General features: G+C 42.7%; 1 long non-coding RNA gene across 2 annotated transcripts in view; it reads right to left on the bottom strand.

Annotated features, from left to right (window-relative positions):
* The window catches only part of LOC130388817 (uncharacterized), an 86,777-nt gene extending 62,558 nt beyond the window's left edge, over positions 1-24,219 (bottom strand). The window contains exons 1-4 of one of the 2 annotated variants that reach the window (XR_008896469.1): positions 23,997-24,219; positions 22,771-22,857; positions 8,315-8,396; positions 2,313-2,426 (exon numbers count right to left, since the gene is read on the bottom strand). This is a non-coding gene — a long non-coding RNA (uncharacterized LOC130388817). Of the gene's footprint in view, positions 1-2,312; positions 2,427-8,314; positions 8,397-22,770; positions 22,858-23,996 lie in introns of those variants that run through there. The other variant, XR_008896468.1, reaches the window with a different exon arrangement.
* Between the last annotated feature and the right edge of the window lie 1,052 nt (positions 24,220-25,271).

Genomic DNA, 25,271 nt, shown 5'->3' with positions numbered 1-25,271 from the left:
CTGCGTGTTTTCTTTTTTTTTCGATCAACAGCAAGATCGGTTTTATGTTGCTGAGAGTCAGTTATGTTTTGCGATTTTGACTTCTAATGCACTTTATTTTGATTTTTTCTGGAGAAAGTGCCAGAACAAATTGTTGTTAATTAAGACTGCATACGACGGCACATTTATTCTTAAAAGATAATAATTCCTTTGAGTTTCTTTGATATTAGGGACTACTAGGAAAACTATCTGACCAAACACAAGTTACTATTATTACTTTGATTTGTTTTTATAAATCGATTGTGGCAGTGAATTAATTTAAAATCACGGACACAGTTTGACAATGCCATCTATTTAAAGCTTCACAGATATTTGATTAGTCCTTGATTGGTGAAAAGGATACTCTATACATAAGCAATGTGTCATCGTACAAAGAACAGGAATTAATTGAGCTTCCCTTGAACAAACTTTGACTTTTGACCACCAGCAAAAAGCTCCTCACAAATGACATTCATGTGAGGAAGTGCTCATGAGGAAATGGTGCTGCGGCACTAGCTCACTAAAGTTATAAAACAGGAATGGAATAAAAGCAGTACAGTGTCACGGTCAGTGCTGGGGGGGGGGGGCCCGGGGGCAGAAAAATAAGGAACAAATTCTCTGTAAATATTCCAATTAAAAGGCTTTGAACATAGAAAACGAATCACAGCTTCACAAACTGGCTTGGTTATTACTAATAACTAGAGCGACAACAATGACAAAAGGACATGAGAAATATAATGCACTGACAAGGGAATATAGGAAGTAAATATGTATGGGGAGAGACTGATCAGAGAACAGGGTGCAGCTGGGAAGATTGGTAAGGACACTCTGGTGAGGGGAATAAAGTGATTGCAGATGGGCGTGGCAGGATATTGGAAGTTAGGGGAAAAGTCTAAGGACATCTGGTGGACAGGTGGAGAATGGGAACTAAATAACATAAATACAGGGTCAGACTACAGAGTCTGAAAATTGAAGAATCAGTGCAACAATGAAGAAAAAATGATTTACAACAAATCAATCCAAAGTATATTCTTCATGATAGGGCTATCAAAGAAATACAGTACCAGGGAACCAGACTGACGCACAAACCCTGGTGTTGGATCTTAAACAAATTAAGGTCGTGGACTCGTGGCTGCGTTACAGACCCCACAAGGTCGTACTTATTTGCATGGTCGTACTTAAACCTGCACTTAATTATTATACAGCAGGGATTTCGTGTGGCACAGGGATTCAATTATGTTAAAGAAGAGGTGCTTCACACTCTTAGCCTTCAAAAATCCACCATAGCACACCAAATTACATTAAGGTTTATTTAAAACCTGCTTGAATTAGCCATAGCCAATTGCAATCTAGACACTGGTGTTCAAAAATAAATGATCCAAAAGTGATGGATTCCGCAATGGAAAACTGTTAAAAATAACTGAAGAAAAAGTGATGGCTACAGTGCAAAAAAGTTACATAGTGCAGGTTTAACATAAGACCTTTTCAAGAATTACCCCCAGTCCCTGTGGCATTTCGGAAAACTTCCAACCCACTGACCAAAAGACAGAAAAAGCCCACAAATCTTGGACAATCTTATGTTTCCTGCTTCAGCCCCAGCCAGTCAGCCTGAGGGTAGGCCACTTACTTTGGGAAGCAGGAAACCCAGGCATGGCTTGAATGCATCTGAGGTGAAATAGAAGAGAGGGCTAAGCACCTAGCTAGCAATTCATAATTGCGGAACGTATATTTTTTATATTATAATTTGTAGTCGTAATCGTGTGCACTATTAATCCAAATAATAAATAATAGTAACATGTCATATGGTATGATTTGTCATATTTCAAGACATCACTTATAAATGTTGATTTTCTTAGAGCTTCATAAGGATACTGCTATGGTCAGGTCAATAAGTTTAATTTTAATAAGCAAGAGGGCATTTTATTTGGCTAAACTTCAATGTCCAAAGTTGAGCTGATTACCAGTGGGGTTCAAACCATTAACTCGATGCCATGCCATGCCACAAAGCCAAGTGACAAGGTGACTGTATTCTATGATCAAAACATATTGTTGGTTGAAATATTAAAGCTCAGCTTTCATAAAAGCTGAGATGCCACTCTATTACTCTTCAAACACATACTTGGCATTCTGTATTATTATTATAAGACTTGACTGTGCATCACAGTCAAGTCCAACAAACACACAACACACACACACTGAAAATGAGTCACTGCCTTTGTGAATCACAGTGACCCCATCTCAGACATCTGTGGGACTTGATGTTGAAATTGCGGACACATTTTCACACACTTGCCTTGTGGGAGCGTAGCAGTAGACTCCAGTAGGATGCTACCGCCTACATTGTAATGCCATATGTCAACAGTCTCCAGAAGTGATGTTTTCGCTTTACATCTGTTTCTCTGTGGGGGCTGCAAGTAAAATAAGACACATGTACAATATTTGCTCTCCTGAAGCTATCCTGTGGACCAGGGGCTATTTTGTTGTTTAGACCGGAACTAAGATATTCAGACAGGATGTGAAAGTAAAAAATCCACATACACTTTTGAAAATATTGAGAAGGCATCCTGCGAATGTTATTCAGACGACAGTGTATACAATTATTACATTTCTTACAAAGGTTATTTAAAGATATGGGAAACGCACAAGCATGGATAATTGATGTATTAAAAGTTACTGTGCAATATATTTTTACAAAATTAGAGACAAAATTAGAAAGTTATTTATTGTCAAAAAGATACCGAATGGAATTTGGCACTGACCGTCTTCAATTAAAAAACAAATTCCTGACTTAGAATTTATAGGGGATAATCAAATCTAACAATTTAATATGGAAGCCTCTCCCTAAAGAGACAGGTAGATAATGTCTATTCATACTGACTCTAAATGAGTGAATAACGATACGCATAAAAATAAAAAGCCAAAAGGACAGTGTGAAGGAATTGAAGATACTGATAGAAAGGAGGCAAAATTAGGTCCAAAATTAAGGAATAAACTACATTATTGACCAAAAAATGTAGTTTTCCTAAATTTTTCTTCTCTTGTTGTCGCAAACTTGTTTGTGGTTTTAGTCACAATTCCCACAACATATAATAAAATAATGAGTATGATACATTGCGTATCCCCAGTTCCTGACCTCAAACAAACCATGACCTCAACTCTCTCCAACCAAATACAGAACCATCTGAAACAGTTTACCTATCCTTAATCAGCCTTTAATCTAATCTAAACCAAAACTTTGTCGTTGGTGTTTTGGAATACAAATAAATTCTCTGCCACTGAATCTCAAAAAGACCACGTTCTTGCCCATTACTCTCTACCCCTCATGATATACCAGCCAGTTTGCACCTATAGTTCACAGTGTGGCATGAAACTCTTAAGACAGGCATGTCGCAATGGAACAGGATATCAGGGCATTACCGAACGTAGGCGGAAGACGCTAGGAATTGGTATTGATCCGGGCAGGGGGTGGGTTGATTTGTGATAGTACGTAAGTGCCAACGGCGTCATCAATATTAATCGTGTTCGGAAATGAATGCACACCCGCCCAGATTTGCTTTCACTTTCTTCCCGACAAAAACAAGGTAATAGTCGGAAGTGTATAACAAACAATTCCACGATTAAAAAGATGAAACGTCTCGTTGAATCCAACTTGATGAATGCAGCTAATGCAGTGTTTATGGTCAATTTAGCTATATACATCGAAAGACATTTCACCAATCAATCGTTACTCCATTTATATGTTTTTTCCCATATGGACACGTTAATTAAGACATTTATACCTACTAGTTGCCACTCCCTGAAGTCATCACTTCACTCAAAAGATAAAATCTGTATATTCTGTTGACAGGGATTTGATTGGACACACACAGAGACAGAGACAGAGACAGAGAGAGAGAGAGAGAGAGAGAGAGAACAGGAGTAAGGGGGAGAGAAGGGAGTGAAGGAGAAAGCCATGGGAAGAGAGGGGAGGAGGGACAGCTAGGGGGACATATGTTTTTAAGGCACCTGTGGCTTTCATCGTGTGTGTTTGACCTTGCATCAGCTACGTTCTCTCTCTCTCTCTCTCTCTCTCTCTCCCCTCCCCCCTCTCTCCCCCCCTCCCTCTCCCTCTCTCTCGTGTGTCGCCTGTGGCATAAACAACAGGAAGTGATGCTTATACACTGCACTGTTCAAAAAAGAGCATCATTGTACTCCACACAGGAGACACAAACACACACACAGACTTGCATCACCAACACACAAATGCAAATGCAGGCCAACACTGGATTCTTTCGCACGCACGCACACACACACACACACACACACACACATATATCAAGCCCCAACTGTGCAAACACACACACACACACACACACACAGAGTCCTTCACAAGCAAATCCTTTGTGTTGGTTTCCGTATTACCTCGCTTCAGGCCATGGAGGAAGAAAGGGACTGCAGCAGCCCGCTCTAGCCTTGGTCCGGCACACACAGGGTCAGCCTTCAGATACGCACTGCTAACCGCCCCCCCCACCCAACCACCCACCCACCCACCCACCCACCTGCCCGAAGGGATGCACACACACCTATCCCTGCCTCAGTGGACTGTGACTGTGTCAGGGATATTTGAGCCGGCATCGCTCAGCGCCTACATAACAAATACACTGGGCTGCATCTGTTGTAGGTAGGAGAAAACACACACACACACTGATACACGTTGCACTGGCCCCCTTAAGGGTGGATGCCGCTTTCTTTGTTTTTGCTTTGTCTTTCGTATCAACACTAACTGCGTCGGTGTGCCGGGGTTTTTCCGATGGTGTTGAAAGAGTCAATTTTTTTCACTAATGGCTCTCTTGCTCTTTCTCTCTTGTTGTTCATACCCCCCCGCCCCCCTGCCCCTTCCCCCCCCCCCCCCCCCCACTCCTCCCCCCCCACCTCACCAACAAACAAAATCGTTCTCTCTTCATCGTCCTCCGTTGCTCTGTTCTGCAGAGAAAACACCAAACAATTCTTCCTCCTCCTTCTGTCCAACGTTCAGATCACATTACTCACCCCCACCCCTCCGATCCCTGTTTCTTTGTCAACTCCCCCCCCCACCCTCTCTGCTCCCTCTATCGCTGTTCTCCTTCCAGAGCTTCGAGCTCTACCATACCCAGTGGAGGAAGAGAGGTGAGAATGGAGAGGGATGGAGAGATCAGCAGAGAGAGAGAGAGAGAGAGAGAGAGAGAGAGAGATCAGCAGAGAGAGAGAGAGAGAGAGAGAGAGAGAGAGAGAGAGAGAGAGAGAGAGAGAGAGAGAGAGAGAGAGAGAGAGAGAGAGAGAGAGAGAGAGAGAGAGAGAGAGAGAGAGAGAGAGAGAGAGAGAGAGAGAGAGAGAGAGAGAGAGAGAGAGAGAGAGAGAGAGAGAGAGAGAGAGAGAGAGAGAGAAGAGAGATCTGGCACAGATGTTGGAATCTGATTGGCAGACTGGACGGTCGGCCAGCTAAGTGAAGTGGGGTCCAGGACCAACCACTAGAGTGCAAAACGTCTTAAGGAACCGCTCCCAGACGCCCCTTCCTCCCCGCGCTCTTCATCTCCCAACGCTCTTCCTCAGCCCAGTGCGTCTCCTCACTTCCCTGCGGTTCTAATATTGGGGCGATTCCGAAGTAATTTCTTTGGGGATATCATAAAAAACAATATAGGCTGACCGATTAGATCTGACAGCACATTTCACAGAAGAGAAGATTGCCAATGATTGGGTGCTGCACAAATGGTTTTGATAGAATGTAAACACGAGGAAATTAACTCAAAGCGCATGCATCAGTGGCATCAATGTGTTTCTTTCATCCCTCATTTTGCTGCAGATTCTTTTTCCATTCTTTCGTATTCATCCAATCCTGCTTCTTCCTCCTTCTAACCATCAGTCTGCTCTCTCTCCATCCCACTCTTCGCCAGCCCACGCGCTCTCCCTCTCTCTCGCTCTCTGATTTTCTCACTCTCCTTTTTTGCCAGGCTCTCCATCTATCATTCTATTTATATCTCTCTTTTATTGGTCTGTCATTCCATCCATGTAGCTCTCATTTATTCAGCAACATACTATTGCATTACCTCTCTCTTTGCTTCACCAGCCCATAACTATCTATATAACTATCTATGTATCGGTCTGTCTGTCTAACCATCCATCTATGTCAATGTTTATCGTTCTGGTCACAAGCCTATGACTATCTATTTAAATATCTAGATCCGTCTGTCTATCTATGTAAATGTATATCTGTATTTTCTTCCATCTTCCATTATTTCACCAGACTATCATTCTCTTTCTCTAGCTATCTCTGTCTAGATTGCTGTCTGTCTGTCTGTCTGTCTGTCTGTTTATCCATCCTTCCAAGGGTCCAAATGTTTTGGGCTAGGTCTGGTCTATCTATCTATATATCTACTTTGCTAGAACCGCATACAGCATCAATAATTTGATGTTTGGAGACCGACAGGTAACCGACAGAAAATATTAACCTCACAGCACCAAAAGGTTGATTTCAGTTGGATTGCTTAATTGTGTACATACAATTCAGCCAAAGGAAGGTAAATATTGGAAGATGTATGTCTTCTAGAAAAAAACAAAAAAGTGGGCGTATTGAAGCACAATAGGGACCCCTACTGATGGTTAACAGTACTGCAACAGAAAATAAAAAATAAATATAATTTTTTGTTACAGTAAACTTGGCTGTTGTGTCTTAAAATATACAGACAACCACACTGACATGGCCAGTGGCCATGCTACCACTGTGGAATAAAAAATATATGCTATTCAACAATGTTAGTTGTTGGAGGAAAAGCGCTCGATATGCTGGATCCATAGGCATTCGTACATTTGAGGCAGCCACAACTGTGGAGAGGCAGGGAGAGAGGTAGGTTCCCATGCTAGTCCTTCTGTCACTTCTTTGGCTAAGGCTGCTGCAATGTGTTGTGTACTGAGAGAGGTAGCTTGTCTGTCTCCAGCAACTGAACCTGCGATGCATTCCCATGCATAATGTATTTCTATGGAGTTGTCTTCAAACTTCCCCAGCCAATGCAGGAACAAGGTCTGAATTCTGAGTAAAAGATACAATTTTTTGTTTACACCTTTGCCTGTCAAAATTGTAGACGGCTAATTGTTCCAAATTCAAACGCAGCCAGTATTCACCTACCATGTCTGATAGGTAAATATTGCATTGATAATTTATTTTGACATTCTGTGAATTAAAAAGAAAAGGGCAAGTTTTCAAATGAACCAAACTCCAGTCAATCTACTGTCTGGGTTTATGCTGGAGCCTTCCACACAAGTCCGTACGAGGGGGCGACGGACAGACGGACAGGCAAACAGCTTTTGTCAGTTGACGGCTGAAGCTCCTGTTAGCATGTGTCGGCTACAATTGGTTTTGCTAGCCTTGCGAGACGCCAGAGACAACAAGGAGGGCTGGATGCGGATGGCGTGAGAGATGGACTCACTGCATTCTGAAGACACGTCACACAGCGGAACACTACTGAGGAACATCAACCCATCCAGGGCTACGTACACAACACTCACATGTACACACACACATACTCTCACGTGTATACACACACACACTGGCTGATGCACAAATTTAGCCGCATAACACAAACACACACACACACACACACAATGTACAGATATGCATGTGTACGTGCAGACTCTGGTGTCATGTCGTTCTTATGCATATTGCAGAAGAGAGAGACAGAGCACAGAAGTCATTAAGGCCATACTATTGTGTGTAAACCACCAGCGAACAAGACATTACTATAGTGAACGTCTCTTTCCACCCTACTCATCCAAATGCCTCTTGCTTATAGGGAACATACTGGGAGATGACATGCATTGTGAAGCATATTATTGCATGAGCGAGTGTGGCATAAATGCATAAATCTGCGTATTAAGAGGATAGGTCACATTGAATGCAGTAGCAGTGGCTTGTTGTCATGCGAGTGTGATACATCGATGGAGAAACCCCTAGGAACGATTGCAAGTAGTAGGACTAGGTTAACTAGGTTGATGATGAGAATTATTAATGATGTTGTTCATGTCGTAACTAATAAAACAAATAATATAATTATTCAAACGCCTCTCAAGAGCTTCACTTGAAGACGGGACACAAATGTTTAGCACAAAAGGGAAATACAATGATTAAAAGTAATAAAAGGAAGTACTTAAAGTTTGTATTAGTCAAATATAAAAGGACTGAAAAGGAGACAAAGAAAACCTGCTGACGTTAGGACCACTTGGGAGGAAGGACTTTGGGACTAGGCAGACACAATATAAAAGCAGCTGATAAAAAACAGCTAATTACCTTTGTCGTTTCAAGAGCCTTCAGCCTCAACAGTACTGGGGAAGGCAGGTCTGGTTCTCGTTGACAGGATGCCTTTGAATATCTAGTATCAAACAGAAGGACTGATGTTCAGTTTGATTACACAAAAATATAGGAAGTTGGTCTGTATGTATATCTATAGATATAGATAAACATGCATAGACATGGCCAGCCCCATGTGGGAATCAAACTGCTGGCAGTATTAAAGCCAAGGTCAGGATCCAGAGATATAATATAAGTGGAATTGCCTCTACTCAATAAAAGGTACAATCTTAAAGTCTGTGTAAACTGAAAGTGGCATGCATGCCGCAAAATACTGTGTGCCCTCCCTGGTGCTTTTCCTACCGGGCATCTGGTGTGGTGTTCCCGTCAAGGGATTTATCAAAGCTTTGGCAAAAGGCACCCATCTGTACGGGAGAGAAGGTGTGCTACCTGAGACTTTCACTGAGGGGACGTTCAATCTCCCATTCAGGAGAGTGAGGGAGGACAGCCACGGCCGTGAGGGAGAGTAAGGCCCAATCCCATTTCTACCCTTCCCCTTACCCCTTCAAAACAAGGGGGAGTGGTAAGGGGAAGGGGTAAGGGGTAGAAATGGGATTGGGCCTAGAAATGGGATTGGGCCTAAAACAAACAGTAAAACGGGCTTCCCAGTTACCCAGTTCAGAGAAGGTAAGCCCAGCAGGACTCCTGAAAGCCCGGTTGGAGCTGGTACCTCGCGATTGATTCGAGTCGAGCCTCAGTGCTGGCTTCAAGGTTTAGCAGACAGTACGACAGAACTAGGATGTGTCAACTGGGGCTGTGTCACACTGTCAATATGCACATTGCACTTGAATGCCCAGAACAGGACTTTTCTTATTGGATGGAAATAATGGATAGTGAGAGGACTTGCGTTCTAAACTGTGCTAATATGCATCTCAGTTTCATGTTTCCACTTCCAGACTACAGCATTCTAACTCACTATGATGGGTGCATTTTTTATTCTCAGGCAGAGAATAAAACAAATGAAGCATTAAAATAAAGATATTTAAAAAAGAAAGCTACATCTTTGTGTTATTTTTTAATCATTTTGTAATTAGAAACATTAAGCCAATGAGCAGCATGGTACAATGTTCCATACAGCTCATGGAGGCATGCCATCAAAATGAGTTTGGTGTCACTTCTGTGATAGATAATCTTACATTGAAGTGCCGCTAGATTTGTTTTTTTGCCTGTCGTGCCCGGTGAGTAATAGTATAGTTTATAATATGTCCAGACAGACTTAATGAGGCCTAGCCTCTGTTTTGTTTCGAGAATATCTTTATGGACCAGCACACAGATGTTGTTCTGGTGGACTTCTGCCAGCCCAGCCCCAGTTCTTTCACCTATTCAAATCGCTCGATTGACCAGGTAGAAATTTTTATATTTGAAAATGTTTCGATAAAGTGTCTATGTTTTACCTTTCCTCTAAGACGATCGCACCGTGGTCACCGAGAATTTGCTAAATAAATGTCATAAATTCGAGGGAGAGAGCCATAGAGAGATTTTATTAAATACATTTAATAACTTCTGTCCTTGATTAATGTTAGATGGTGGCCTTAGTATCTAACTGTACCTCATCTTTCCAAGCTTAAATAAACCTTGGATAAAGTTATATTGCCTCACCTAAATAACGGCAGGCTTTAGGTGAGATCAGTTGGAAATGACCCCATTATACTCTTATATTGAGTTAGATGTGGCAGGGAAAACACTGCGGAAGCTTAAACGTTTCATTTTGGTCTGAGCAGCCCAAATGTATTTTGCCTGAATTCAAAACGATCGTTTAGTGCTTTTGCCTCCTCTCTCTCTCGCTCCCTCTTTCTCTCTGCCTGACTAATCCTCCCACGCTGGTGGCAGGAAAAAGGAGAAAGAGAGAGAGCCAGAGAAAGAGACAGAGTGAGAGAGACAGAGAGAGAGACAGAGAGAGACAGAGAGAGAGACAGAGAGAGAGAGCGGCAGCCAGAGAGAGAGAGCGAGCCAGAGAGAGAGATAGAGAAAGAGAGAGAGAGAGCGAAAGTGAGAGCGAGAGAGAGAGAAAGATAGAGCCAGAGAGAGAGAGAGAGAGAGAGAGAGAGAAAGATAGAGCCAGAGAGAGAGAGAACACATGACTGAACGAGAGAAAGGCGGGAGGTGGCACCGACTGCACAAAATGAAATGGGGCCATGCAAGTTAACGAGCAGGTGTGGGATAGAGAGAGAAGGTGAGAGAGAGAAAAGGTGAGAGGAGGGGAGAGAGGGAGCGAGAGGGAGAGATGTGGCTAGGTACTACGAGGCAGAATGAGAGACAGTTTGGGGGGGGGGAATAGAGAAGAAGTGAAAGCCATATGGAGGACAGAGGGCGCCCGACTGAACATGTATGGCGGGGGTGGGGTCACGGCGTGTCGTTTCTTAACCTCCTCATCCCGCCCATGGCTGGGTTGCATGCTGGGTAAAGGAGGCCGGGACATGATGTGGGACATGTCTTTTTTTTCGGTGACATTTTTAGATGAAGTTTGGTTAATATAATTTAAATTAATTTCACACATGGCCCTCGTGCCTGTGGGCTGGACTTTTCGGAATGTGTTGAATTTCTCAGGGTTCAAGGGTCAAGGGCTTTGGCTATGCTACTGTATCGCCTCTGGTGCTGTTCTAGAAACATCACTGAGAAGTACAGCCTGGTTCTGTGGTGGCTGAATGAAGTCTGGTGTCATTGGGCATGACTCATTTGTTCGTTTTTTACTGTGTAACTCATGTGATACCAGATATCAAAAAAATCAACATCATATTGCAAGAGCAACCCTTGGGCCTCTCAACGAAATGAAGGTTTACCCTTCAAGCCACACAATAATTATATTACTTCATCATATGATATCTTATGTTACGATTTCATACGCTCCTTAATCTGACTTTGAGCTTTTTGGTAATTCTTACTACTTCAACTTCCTCAATTTCTTAACCTGAGCGCTGCCACACCAAACCCAACATAAATCATCCAACATATGACATACCATAAGCTAACTTCCACAACCCATTCTGCTCGAAACCAAAAAAACAACCCGAGGATAACGAATCAAAATCATAACATTGTTTGATTTAATTTAACCTCATCAGCCACAACCTGGCCTGCTGTGTATCCATCCAACTCTCTCAACCCTCAAACAACCCAACCTTAACATAACAAAACATACCTATTCAACAGCAGTACCGTTCAATCCTCAGTTGAAGAACAAGAGAGTGCAACCATTCGCCCCAACCTGTTCACTACGTTCAAGTTTCTTAAGAAGTCAACCGATACACCCAACTGCATGTCAACCAACGCCCCGAGTTCAATCTGCTCCATTTCTCATTGCACCGCGTTTGTTTTGGACAGTGTCTGCCTGGCCAATCTTCCTTCTCGATCCTCGGTTTGTCTCAAACCCCTAGCGTATCCGGTTACCAGAAGGCAGTGAACCTTTGAGACTTTTAAAATCGCACTTTAATGGGTTTTCTCACCAACGCATGGGATATTCAAACAAGCTAAACGTGATGCTCGTAAAACACTCCTGTATGCTTGTAATGCACCCATGGCTTAATGAGCCTGCGTGTATAATAAGTTATAACTAAGTTCCACTCACACACGGGGAAGGTTTCTTGGGGAGAAAATAAATTGTCAAATTAATATTTCCTGCAAAGCAAGGCAGGCGGCCTGTTATTTTTTAATTCCAAGTCAAATAAATAGCTAGGCCTACTTTTCCTTTCTCTTAGTTCCATGATAAGTTTGTTTACCATTTGGAAGCGTACATGATTTATTCGGTTTTATAATTGATGTCATCATTTTGAACGTGTAGAAGAAACGGCAAGCCAAGCATTCCTCATCAGGTATGCCTGCCAGCAAAAATACTCCCCATCAACGTCTTCCCTGATCCATTTATTTGCAGATAGCGTGATACAAGAAATCATTGGTTCATTGCTTGTGAAAATGTTAAATAATCCATTGTGTGTACATTTGTATATACCATCTGTCTTTGATGTAAATCAGAGTCCCAGCATAAACACAACACGTTTGCCTGCCTGCAAGCAGTGTGTAGGAATGTTCTGCCGTAGAGGTACATCCTGTTCAAAGGGTGTTCAACTCTATGATGAGTTCAGGCAGTTACTGTAGCAGATGTTACAGTCTCGGGGCTGGGTTTACGCTCGGGAAAACGAATGGAATACCGAAGGCAATGCAACACCGTTTGTATTTGGTCCTAACCGCACATAGACGTGTGAAAATACAAGCTTTGGGGTTCCTGCAACATTTTGTTTTGGTTTGTGATCCATTTATTGGTCGGCATTCATTTATTCAACTATTATTTTGAACAAAAAGCTGTGAACAACATATCCGCAACATTTTGGCCTCAACCATTTCAGAGCTATTTACAGTTACCCCAAACAGCTACCCAAGTAATTATTTTACCCGGCGTGTTGTGTTATGTTGTACGGATAGCAGTCTGAGGTCACCAATAATTAATTGTGGAGTCGTTTTGCTGCCGTTATTCAAATAATCCTTTGTACATTATTAAAAAAAAGAACACAAACCGGTAAATTAATGACACGCAATGCTTAGTAGCATGATCTATATTAGGGTACAAAGCGATTTTCGGTGAGAACATAATTGAACAGGTTCAAAATCAACAGAGCCATTGAATCAGCGGGACTATTGAAAATGACCGTGGATATTTGTTCATTTTTCATTGTGTGTAGAAAACGGCGCAATCCAATCACATTTATTGAACCCATTAAACCAGGCCAGCCGTAATAGAACATTTCTAATGAAAGCGAAGGAAAGAAAATGTCCTGAATGAAATAGGATTCATGCCTCGGACCAGTTCTAAGGCATCGCAATAAGGGTGACACAAAGAAAAAGAAGGTAGGGCGAGACAATGGAGGGGGCAAAATTAGCAATGGCCCCCGACATGGTCTATGTTGAAATGAACACCAAATAGCCTATTTTTGGCTCTGTCACGCACAGTGTGCAGGATTTTATCACTCGCGATGCTCCCATCTTCCGTTTGTGTGGTTACTGGTATTAGGCCCTGCATGGTGAGGGTCACAACCCTGGCAAACAAGGAAGGAAACATCTCCATCCTGCCTCCCTGCTGACTGGATCCTTCCGCTGTCTTCTCGCTTAGCCTAATAAATAACGGCGAGTTGGATTTCTCCACGAGTGGACTACTTGTTACGGGTTGAACACACATGTTAAACATGTGATGTTTGCCATTTCTTTCTCCTTGTGTAATACTTTGCGAACGTGAATGTGATTTCACAAGTTGCCAGATCAAACTGCAAAGGTTGTTCCACTGCACGTGCAAGCAGTAGCCTTCTTCATGTGTCTCACCCACCCCACACTCAAGAAAAGCATCAAATCAAAGTTTCATGAGGAAGCAAACAATCTAGGGCTATTTATCAGTCTCTCTATCAAAGGAATTTGCTAATTACTGGGTGTGAATGCACGCAATGTGTGGCGTTCAATTGAAAAAAAGATCACATCCGACAAAATTGCTTCATTTGTGGCTGAATAAATAACTATGTACTGAATTGGTGAAAAAACTATAATTTAGATTTTCTTGATGGAAGCCACTTAAATAAAATGGGGTGGCAAATTCCAATGATTTGAATAACTTGAATGATGATCCCTGATGTCAAGGCTAAAAAAATGACTAATAATAATCAGTTATAGTAATTTGTATACTTCAAAGAAAGAAGAGTCTTTTTTTAAACACTGAGCAACACTTAGCCACGCTTTTCATAATTGCGTTGCCTCTCTTTAGATTCTTTCTCTGCCCCTCTTTACCAAACCTTGCTCAGACTCAACGTTGCTTCAAATGAATGTTTTTACGTTACCACGTTGAGCTCATCCATAACTAACCAGGGATCAAAGACGAACAAATTGCAGCGAGCAAACTCAGTTAAGCTCCAAATAAACCACCATTTTCCAAACACTTTATCGTTCTGTTTTTCTTGTTTGAAACATGTTTTTGTCATCTGAGGCTTGCTGACCGAACACCGGATTGAATACAAAGGAGAACATTAAGGCAAGGTGGCTTCGCTCATAAAGATTGCAGGTGGGGATTATTCAGGCTACTTCTTCCTTTTCCTGCATTCCAGGCATCAGCACACCTTAATACGATTTTATTTTTTTCCTTCTCATGTTCGATCCATGCTTTCTTTATTGCATCCAACTGCTGATGGCTATTATTCTTCGTGAAATCTATTTACTCGCAATTTGGTTAATATAACCTGCGCATGAGCAGTAGAATGGTGTATCAACATTGCCAAGATGTTTTAACAGCCGGCAACCCTGCAGACAGGGTGGTTGATGCATCGCATATGAACACACAACATTACCTCTGAGGTTGGTATTTAAAAAATATATTGATTTCCAGGATACTCCATTACATAAATTATCCATTGTTCATGTTGAGGCATTGTGTCCACAAGCATTAGCCTACTGCTATTCCTGGAATAATATTGGCAAAGATGATGAAAACTGAAGTGGCCATCAGGAATGATTAAAAGAATAAATGACCAATGAAATAGGAAAAGAAAACCTCAAGAATAACAGACAAGTAATGCACCACTTACATTGGCACTAATTAAGTTTGCATTGTAATACATTCATACATACTTGTGCCTTCTTGTTAAGAGCACACCTGATTGTTTGTTGAAATAAATATCTAATGGTGAATTTACTTGACAATGCAAGCCTATCGACTGCTACCCATTCAACTGATCTAATACTTGCTACATAAAGCAGCTATAGCTAACAAATGTATTTTAATAAACAATAATATGTCATTAGAGATTATGGAAATTACTAAATCGAATAACTGGTATCTCCGACCAGTCCACAATACTACAGGCAGTATGTTCTCCTTTGAAATTGATGTTCCGGAATCGGAAAGTTGTTTTTGGTTTTGGCCTGTCTTTTGTGATTCACTTTTCTCTAATAATCTAGTAAACATTGCACAATATTTTTTTCCCGGCCAAAAAAGCCCAGAAAGATTTCAAGACTAATGCCACCTGAGCTCTTTTATAACTTGACAACACTAAATAAATTACAAAAGTATACCGTAGCTAACCAACTTTACAGCATAGGACTCGCCATAGCTTGTCATTGTTGAATAGAATAACTGCGCTCTTCCCAAAATATAACGTTCAGCCCAGCTCGTCTTGCGTTCCCGTTCAATGCCCTCAACCTGGCAACCCGCGTAAGAATCAGGTCTGGGGAGGAAAGGGAGGGCGGAGACAACTCTCTCCAATATTGTGAATTTCGACTGCAGTACAAATTTTAAATGCTGAGCATCAAAGCTACAATACTGCACCCTGTTTTAAGACGAAGTATATAACAGGCACTTACATCTTGTATCATTGACATGAAACTCTAACAACCTTAAAAGGTATCTCTAGGGGACACCTTGGTTTGATCGATCTTATCTTTAAAGATGCGTTGGCGTCCCTTCCTTGCATCAACGGAAAGCTATCTGGCTTAGACATGATGGGTGTAAGACATGTTGCAAGGAAAATGTGCAATAAAAAATGCAATAATAAATACAGATGAAATCCTAAGGGTCTCATGACCCAATGCCATCTTCCTGAGAGGGATTAAATATTATTTATAGGGCAGGGGGTAGATTTAAGTTCCTTTCAATGCCTCTCCCTCTGTTGTCAATGTAAATGATTCGCTGGGGGGTGTGATGCCTTTCACTGGCTGACTGGACGTATTGGAGAGTTTAAATCCCTCATTTGACTGCTGGAAGCCAGTTAGGCGAGTTGAAACTTGGGCCAAACTAACCGGGAGTGAGCTAGGATTAAAGAATTGATATTGATTGACAGCATGCAAACGATGAGCGTTCACAGATTTGATCTAATCATACACTAGTTTGCTAGCATAACTTTTGTCAGGGGATTGAACACCCCGTCCGCTCTGACCTCCTCTGGAAGATATTCTTCGTGATTCTTTCACACCTGTTATTTTTTTTTTTCAGTTTGTTGGCTTTCTTTCCCTTCCAGCACTGTAGCCCATCTTGCCCATTTTGTGCGAGAGGATGATGCATTTAAAACACAATCCAGTGCCTCTGCGGAGCCGGGGCGGCTCCATAGATCTATATTACAGAGCCTCTACTGCACTACCATTCTACCATGACTGATTCTGCTCTGCCCATCTCAAAACCTCTCATCCCCAAACCCACAGTTCCCCATGACAATGAAGTTTCATGGTTCTAATAACCCAGAGTAAAGGGTTTCCTGTGAGTTTCTCATCGGTTAAATACACGTTTGTGAAGTTCGTATTCATTAATTAGCACATGGAATTCCCTCTGGGGATAAGCAGAGTATTTAATCTTCTGCATTTTGTAAATAGACCAAATAAATATAAATCTTGTCATATCAAGGGCCATTTATTCATGTCTTTGTGTCCGGATCTTGATTTCTTTGTGTGTGAAAGAGACGTTGCCTTTATAAAAGTTGATTTAGTGGGGGTTTGTCTGCGTGAGTCAGTGATAAGTACATCGAGTCGTCAAAGTCTCCCACTGCCAACAATCACAGCAGGTCTTTTAGAAGTTTCCTGCGTAGTTTTCTAACCAGCCCTAATCATCATTGGCGGCTGGGTTTGTTATTTCTGCTTGTCTTACGTTTATGGGAGCTACGGCTTCATGATCAAGACTTTTACTTTGCACCAACAAAAAAACAAAAAAAGGTAACGATTTTCGTCAGGTCGGCTTAGCTCCGGAGGGAGACCGGAAGGTTGCTAGTTTGATCCCCGCCTCCTCCTAGCTGACTGTCAGAGTGTCCCTGAGCAAGACACTGAATCCATACTGCTCCAGATGACCTGGTTGTCACCTTGCATGTTTGACTCTGCTGTGTGTGTGTGTGTGTGTGTGTGTGTGTGTGTGTGTGTGTGTGTGTGTGTGTGTGTGTGTGTGTGTGTGTGTGTGTGTGTGTGTGTGTGTGTGTGTGTGTGTGTGTGTGTGTGTGTGTGTGTGTGTGTGCACATGTACATACGTTGTGGCAGACGCCAGAGAGGAGTGAGGGGAGTGGTAGGTCTGGCAACCTGCTGGCTCCACCCCCAAGCCTTCCATGGACTTCCTCACTTTAACGAGGCGAGCCTGGGGATCATTAAGCAGGGGTGCTTGGGCTTAAAAGAGCTAGCAAACGATAGAGAGGGGGAACTGGAGCTAGAGAGGTGGCTAGGGCTAGCAAAGGACCGGCAGGATCTGTGTGATCGCCTGGCAGCGTGGTACTCCCTGAGAGAGAGGGACAGGTGGAAGGTGTTGGACGGACTGGAGCATAAAAGGAGATGGATGACCCTTTTCCCACCCTGGGTTTAGGTACTAGGTAAATAAACCATTCTTCTTGGAACTGCTCTGTGTCGTGTCATTTTGTCTACTCAACTTGGTAGCGTGGAAACCCCACACCCACTGGCCCGCTACAACGTGTACCGTCGAATATATATATATATATATATATATATATGTGCATAAATGAAGTCACTTTGGAAAAAGCAGCTGCTAATTGCCCTAAATGTATATGTATAATGTAGCCTATATTAAGAAATTCACGAACACTATTTTGGGTTATTTTTTTCAGCAGTTAATAATAACAATAATAATAGGGGCCCGAGGAGGGGGGTGTTACGAGTCTTTCACAATTTATTTACGCCGGCCTGTCGTTGAGCGTCCCTCCCCTCCCATGGCAGGCGAGGTTGAGGTTGTTATTATCTCCTGTCACAACCCGCCCTCGATTCTCCCCTCTCTGCCCCCTGTGTCTCTGTCCTTATCAATGCGCTTGCTGACAGAGTCGGGGCAAGGAGGAAGTGAATGGAGGAGGGGGAAGAAAAAAAACATCTCAATAGAAAGCAGTCTTCAGAATCCTCCGGCCTGCCCCCCAGTGAAAAACAAACCCACCCTCACGCGCTCAAGGCTGCGGCTCCACCATATCTCAGGGTGTCAGGGAGCGCTTGATACGAGCCGTTGGATTTCTGATGGGGTTATTTTCACACAGGGCTTACTTGACAGCGTATATTTCCCCTTTCAGCGTTTAGAGGCTGACCCGGAATAAAGTGATATTTTTTTTAGGGCCGATGGAGAAAGGAAAAGCTGTTTATTCCTATGACTTTGGATGTGGGGTTTTAGGCCTCTGATATGTTAAGAACTCCATTGGTAAACAAAGGCAAATCAGCCCTCCATGGCCATCTTCAAGTCCCTTCACAAAGTATTTTTGTCATGCCTCAAATCAACAAACGCATATTTTTGAAATATGAATATACATTGAGCAGATCCTTTGAGCCAATTATCTTTGAGAAAGGGGATAACCTTATTGGATATTGACGATCCTTGACGATCTCAGCGCTACATGGCTCTGTGTTACTCCGCCTGACACCCGCTCCCAGATCAGACAACATAGGGGCTCAGCCAAGAGTTACAGAAGACCATTCAAAATCGAGTGTACATCAGTAACCCCCCACACCTCCAAAACCACAAGCTTGAAGGAGAAATGGAAAGTCAAATAGAAAGGTTTCACATTGAAAAGCCACACTTGCCTTTTTGATCAAGCAAAATTGATTACATTGAAGAATAAGAGACGGACTCTCTGCCTGATACCCGAAATATAAACATTGGCTTGTTAGCCTTCACTGAGCTTTAAAGTATCCATCACCCTCAAACTGCCTGGCTATCAAGTGGAATGAATCGAGCTAAGATGACGAATACCCGAGTAGCGTTCCTTCCTGACGTGAGCTGCGTGCCTCGAATCGTGCGCTGATAATATTGCCGTTACTTCCAGGATTAAGGAGCCAGACTAAAAATATGAACTTCCTTTGACGCACTCTGCAAGATCACAAGAACCCATCCCATGGTTCCTAGGAATCAGAAATCAGATTGTAGTAATTAGTTCGTTATCTGTGCCGACAGTGCACTGACACCAGGAAGAAAAGATTATAAATAGTGTGCAGATAACTTGGTGGTATTATTAGGAATGATAAAAAAAAATCTAAATATTTACCCATTTCTGAGGCATGGGAGGAAACGTTCTTGGAAATTATTTTTGCCTTGCCCCACTTTGTGGCAATAATTAGATGCAGTTTTGATGATGGAGTTTAAAGATAGGACTTTCATTAAGCTTAAATAAATCAATTTAAGAAGGCACAATTAAAATTACCCAGCTATGAACAATTTGAGCCAGCGCACGTATTAGCAATCTGTAATTAAAGCGGAATATGAAACCAGGTTAGTAACGCCTCATTACGTTTCAGGAACCACTTTTGGAAATGTGAATTCTGGGTGGATTCATGAGTGCACTGTTGATAAAAGTTTGTATTCTTAATATAGACATTGACAGAAGCCTGACCAAGATACAAAAAATAGCATTAGTTGTTAGATCATTTGAATTCATTTGGATTTATTATACAGTGCGTGTGGGGAGGGGAAGGGGAAGTAAAATAATGATTCACTGAGGGACCATGAAGTGGAACATACTGTATATATCTAATATAAAAAATGTTTTCAAGCATATATATATATATATATATATATATATATATATATATACATATATACATAATTATGTATCCGATTCATCCATTTTATTAATATGAAAACCAAATTGTATCTAGAAAATTATTGCTCATTTGTTTCACTCACTCACTGATTATCACAGCGGTTTTCAATCATCTCGAAATCGTGCTGCCATCCACTTAATAAAGACTCACAATAACGACTATGATATACCCGTTCTGATTCACGAGATTCATATTCAAGAGTGTCACATAAGTCCCATCCCTTATGTGCTCATATGAAGGACAATTATGTATTGATTCCCAGGGTGCCATGCTGACCAGGTATGCCGAAAGCACGTAGTGTACAGGCCAGTAAAAAGCAAGGACATTACTACCCGCTCAAATCTGCCGTCAACCCCCCTCCCGTACTGCCGTGACGGAGGAAATGATGCGTTAAACATGGCTGGGCCCCTCATTTTATAAAACTGCACTATGAAGGAGGGCAGACATCAACGGAAGAAAGACGAGGGGGGAAAGAAAACCTGGCAGAAATGACAACTCGTTATTCACATTTCTCAGACATTACGAGCCGGTGCTGTTTTATGGGCAGGCTCTGCGACCAGAGGCCATGATGAACACCCACGACAAATCATATGAAATAGACACGAGACGGGACAACCAGGTCACTTATCGAAATGACCTGCCCATATAAAGAGGATGACTAGTCGTTGTGTACATAGAAATGCTGTGAAAGTGGTTAAAGGTAAATAAGTAAATCGCCAACTAACTGAACCACACAATTTTTTCTGCTTTTTGTGGCTGGTCTTGGGTTGTTTTGGTACTGCAAAAACAAATTTGCCTGAAACCAATACATATGTATCATGTAGCCGCTGTATCAAGAGGAATAGCTGAAGATGCCGCAGTAATCCTATTTTTCTCTTTTTTTTTTCGCTACTGAACTTTTAAAGTTAAGAGGTAATACGTGTAAAGGAAAAGCAATTGTGCGTGGTGTCCTTGGAATTTGTTAAATCATTATCACTGCATATCTAACAAAATTATGACTTCAATGTCAGCCTGTTTCAAATACCTTTTTTTAATAATGGAACTCAAACATTACAGATATATAATGGTTAAAATGAACTTCTAGTTAATTATAACTCTTAACTCGCTCTCCATTTACTGTTTAAAGAAAAGGATAGGAGGAGAAGTTAGGCAGTACACTCTTAGGCTGTATATTTTTACTGGACATCACTACATCGTAAACAGAAATGGGCAACTGACCAAGACTCGTCCTGAAGTTGAACCCATTCTGAACTTTCTATCACCGATGTGAGCAAAAAAAAAAGGAAAATATCTGAAACAATTGGCTGATCTGCTGTTCGTCCACACTGTGGCCCCAAGACCTCCAAGCGAGCTGAACCAATCCCTCTGTCTCCCTGCCAAGTCAGAAGACGACGGTAGACAAAATAAATAAGACAACAACTATCCCTAATTGCTCCAGGGGCTGGCGTTTTAAAGAAGTGTCTCGCGCTACCCTGCTGTGCTGCTACGCTGACATGCGGTCATGCCTTTCGGGGCTTTTGAGTCATCCATCAGCCGTGAATAGACAGCACTATTACAATTACTCCCAATCATTCTGGGCCATGGATGGACCTGGAAGCCTATGCAGAGTCCAATCACATTTGGAGGAAGTCAGCTGGCTTCATTAGGCATCCAACACTTCCAGACACTCCTTTAAAGTCTACTGCGCCTGAATAACTACCAAGCTGGCGCTGTCGAATGTGGGGAAAAACTGATTTTTATCTATACATCTATATAAATATGTATCTATATATTTAAATAAAGAGCAGCTGCTCATGCTTAACGGCCAGTTGTAGTACAGACTACTAATATGTGCATGCTTAAAAAAAGATAGATTTTCATTTTTAAGTTGAAGTTGTTTTTATGAGTAAGACTGGACAGAACGCATGGTGCCTTCAGACACGATGGACAAAAAGCCAGAGTGTTTGTTGTGCAGACAGCAATAGTGTCAGGATCTATTGATTTATCTACCGGCTCTTGGCGAAACGTAAGGCCATCCCCAAAGACAGTGCCCTCGTTGCTCCACTGCACTCCAATCATATTTGTGGTGGACGGTCTCCCAAAAGAGGTTGTCACCCCTGTGTTTTGTGGCACTTAAACCCAATATACATTCATAGATTGTAAACCGGTTTGTTGACCTTCCTTTATCTGGATACGCTTCGAGCTCCATTACCCACAGAACACAATGTTGTTCTTCGGAGGGGTTTCCTTCTCACTATTGCACCATGTGAGTAACCTTGCAAGGTTTGCAAGATGGCGAACCCGTGAGAATACATCTCGCCAGGCTTCAAGTTATCACGCGTTTGTGTCCGTGCCAATCAGCTTGCTATGAGGAACTGCATGATTGACGTGACAGACAGATGGTTCATACAATCACCTGCCAAGGGTTTTTTGAAACAGCCTGCCCCTATCCAAAACGAATAAGGATGAATTCCCGGAGGGTTCTGTGTAACAAACCATCTGACGTCAGGTTACCATGTGAGGGCGGGGTTAATGGGACGTGTAACACTGCTAACTCTCACATCTGCTCGGGGTAGCATGGGTCCGACCTGATCTGGTGGGGTAATTGCAGGTTTAGCGGCTTGGATCCATTACGGAGATTTAAGGTTTTTAAAACGCCTTTTCCCAGACACTAATTTTATTTTCCTCTCAGATCTCGTCTCGATACGCTATCGGGGAGCGAGTGGGGAGACGGTGAACCAAAACAACAGATTTTCAATTAGCAGGGACAGATGCGACCCATGGTGAATTATGTCGACGACTGTGAAGGTATCGGGCTCGTCAGGAGATAGAAACGGTCGGCAAACTAAGCGTGGCGGCTGTAATGTTGTCCCAGGGCCACGTTGACTCACCAGGGAGCCTCCACGATTGGTCCCTCGGAATCTGGCAACCTGCCTCCATCTATGTTTGACAGCGTTGAGCCACCAGCTACCTCACATCTGGAATAGAAAATCAAAAAAGCACCTAAATCAACACCTGATATTTCATGTGCTGTTCCAAAGTATCAAGTCAAGTTCATTTATATAGTACATTTAAAAACAAAAGTTGACCAAAGTGCTGTACAATGCAAAACAACAAATAGGCCTAAGATACACAACAACGGCAAAAAACAACAGCAACAAAGCAAAACAAAATAAATGGTTAATTTGTGTTAAAGGCCAATGCATATTTTAGTGAGTCTTTAGTAGCGTTTTAAACTGGTCAATGGACTGGGCAGTTCTCAGACTCAGGGGAAGACCGTTCCAGAGAGCAGCCACAGCGAAGGCTCCGTCACCCTTTGTTTTCAGTCCGCCCCTAGGTACATCCAGCAGCACCTGCCGAGCTGACCGTAATTCTCTAACTGGAGCATGAATGCAGTATCAAACAAACTACACTGGCAACATCGAACAGAAAAGTGTAACCGAGCCCTTAAGCGTAACCCCAGTGTCTTTGCAGAGGACGCCAGTTATAAGTAATTCTTTACCCTTGGTACCTTTATGTTTTGCCATGTTTTGATCGTATCCCAGCAATATGATTCAGACTAAGTACCTCATTCATTAAAATAATAATCTAATAATTGATAACCTACAAATGTAAACCCTGTGACCCTTTTATGGTGAGTTTTCAAAAGTTTCCCAGGCAGCTTTTTAATAGCACTACCACAACTAGAAACGGCCGGGCACATGGAATGGCGCTTTGATGCGAAGCACACACTACATACGGTTAAAGACTTCTAAACCATGAGATGAATTATTAAGCAATGTTTTTCGGTACCGCGATCCTGGCGACGTTCTATGATATTAAAATATTCAATTATAAGTGTGTTTACTTTGCGTCCGTATTTACTTCTGAGCAAGTGCGGCATTCACATGCAATATCATCATGCCCTAAATGCATTTTCTCCCTCGGCGTTCCCAGTGGTAAACACAAACATGCGTCGTAACAAGGGCAGAGAGGGAGAGACAGAGAGGGAGAGACCCATTGTGGCGGCGGCAGGGAAAGCAAGATTTGTTGGGCGTTAGCTCGAGCTGTCCAAAGTGTTCCGCTTCATTGAGCTTCAACCAACGGAAAGTCCTGGGAGACGAGAGGTACATCTCACCTGTCTTTCGGCTGCCTTTCCGTGGACTATTCTTTCTTTTTTTTCTATCCCTTGCCTCAGCTCCTCGGTGGCCGTTGTTATTCCTTCCTACACATCACTGTCACCACGGTTAGCTCTGGCTCTGTCATTGCGTTTAATGTATGTGGTCGGCAACTGAGCCGAGGCCGTGTCGAGGAAGTTTCACTTTCTCTGACATCCGACAGTGGGGGGAGGCTATGCGCTCACGTTTGCTCTTCCTGCCGTCGGTAGGTTGATTAGTTGAGATGGGCGTTCAGCTGATTGGTTCGTTTGTTTAAATGATTAGTTGATTGGTGGACATTTTTGGTTGGTTGAGGTCAAAGTCAGTGTGTTTTATGTATAGAATGCACAGGGCACAAAGGGTTATTCTGAACAATGAAATTCTTGGGGCATTGCAGCTAATAGTAGGATTATAAAAAATAAAAGAAACTGTTTTGAAAGGGTGATCAATAGCAGCAAACATGGCTCAGAAAATTACACAATTATATATAACAGTACAAAACACGAGCTGCATATGAGCATTAAACAACATAAATATAAAGGGTAGGAGTGCTGGAGAATTGTGAGGAAAATGATTTGGCCATGAGGAGAATCTCTCAACCCGGCCAAACCCCAGTCCTACTGGAAACGGACAGCATGCAATGCAACGCTCGACCCTGGAAAAGCCCTTGATCAATAGACAGATTGATTGAGGAGTAAAAGACAGAAGATCCGTCCGAGAGGTGTTTGTGACAAAACATAAAATAAAGACTACACCCATGCTAAACCGTACTCGCGCACCCCAAACTCCTCTCATATGGTAACGTCAGCCTGCTTGTTGCTGGCGGGTGGACAGTGATTGATGACAGCTGTCAGTCTGGCACCACTGCACCTCCACAGCCCGACAGGAGCCCACCTCTGCCACGCAGCCCCAGAGTCCCATCTCCGTCCCCAGGCAGGTGTGACAGGCCCCGCCTCCCTTCAACGCCGCTGGCAGAGAAACTAGGTCTCAGCCAGGGGAGGGGGGAGGCAGGCAGGCAGGCAGGCGCTGACAACAGCTGCCCCTGCTGTACCACTGTAAGACTCCCGGGGGACGGAGGGGAACCATGTGCGAGAGGGGAGGGAGGAGTAGGTGTAGGTTGAGCGTTGCACGCTGATCCGAGCAAAGGAGCAATCTGTTCTCTTGGAAGACATGGGGTGGCATTTAGACACGCAGATATATTCCGTCGTTGCCTCTCTTGCCCCGCCAACGCTCGGAATGAATCACTCCGAGGCTTA

The sequence above is a fragment of the Gadus chalcogrammus genome, chromosome 9, assembly GCF_026213295.1.
Source record: "Gadus chalcogrammus isolate NIFS_2021 chromosome 9, NIFS_Gcha_1.0, whole genome shotgun sequence".
Taxonomy (NCBI): Eukaryota; Metazoa; Chordata; class Actinopteri; order Gadiformes; family Gadidae; genus Gadus; species Gadus chalcogrammus.
This window is presented reverse-complemented; position numbering and strand designations above follow the sequence as displayed.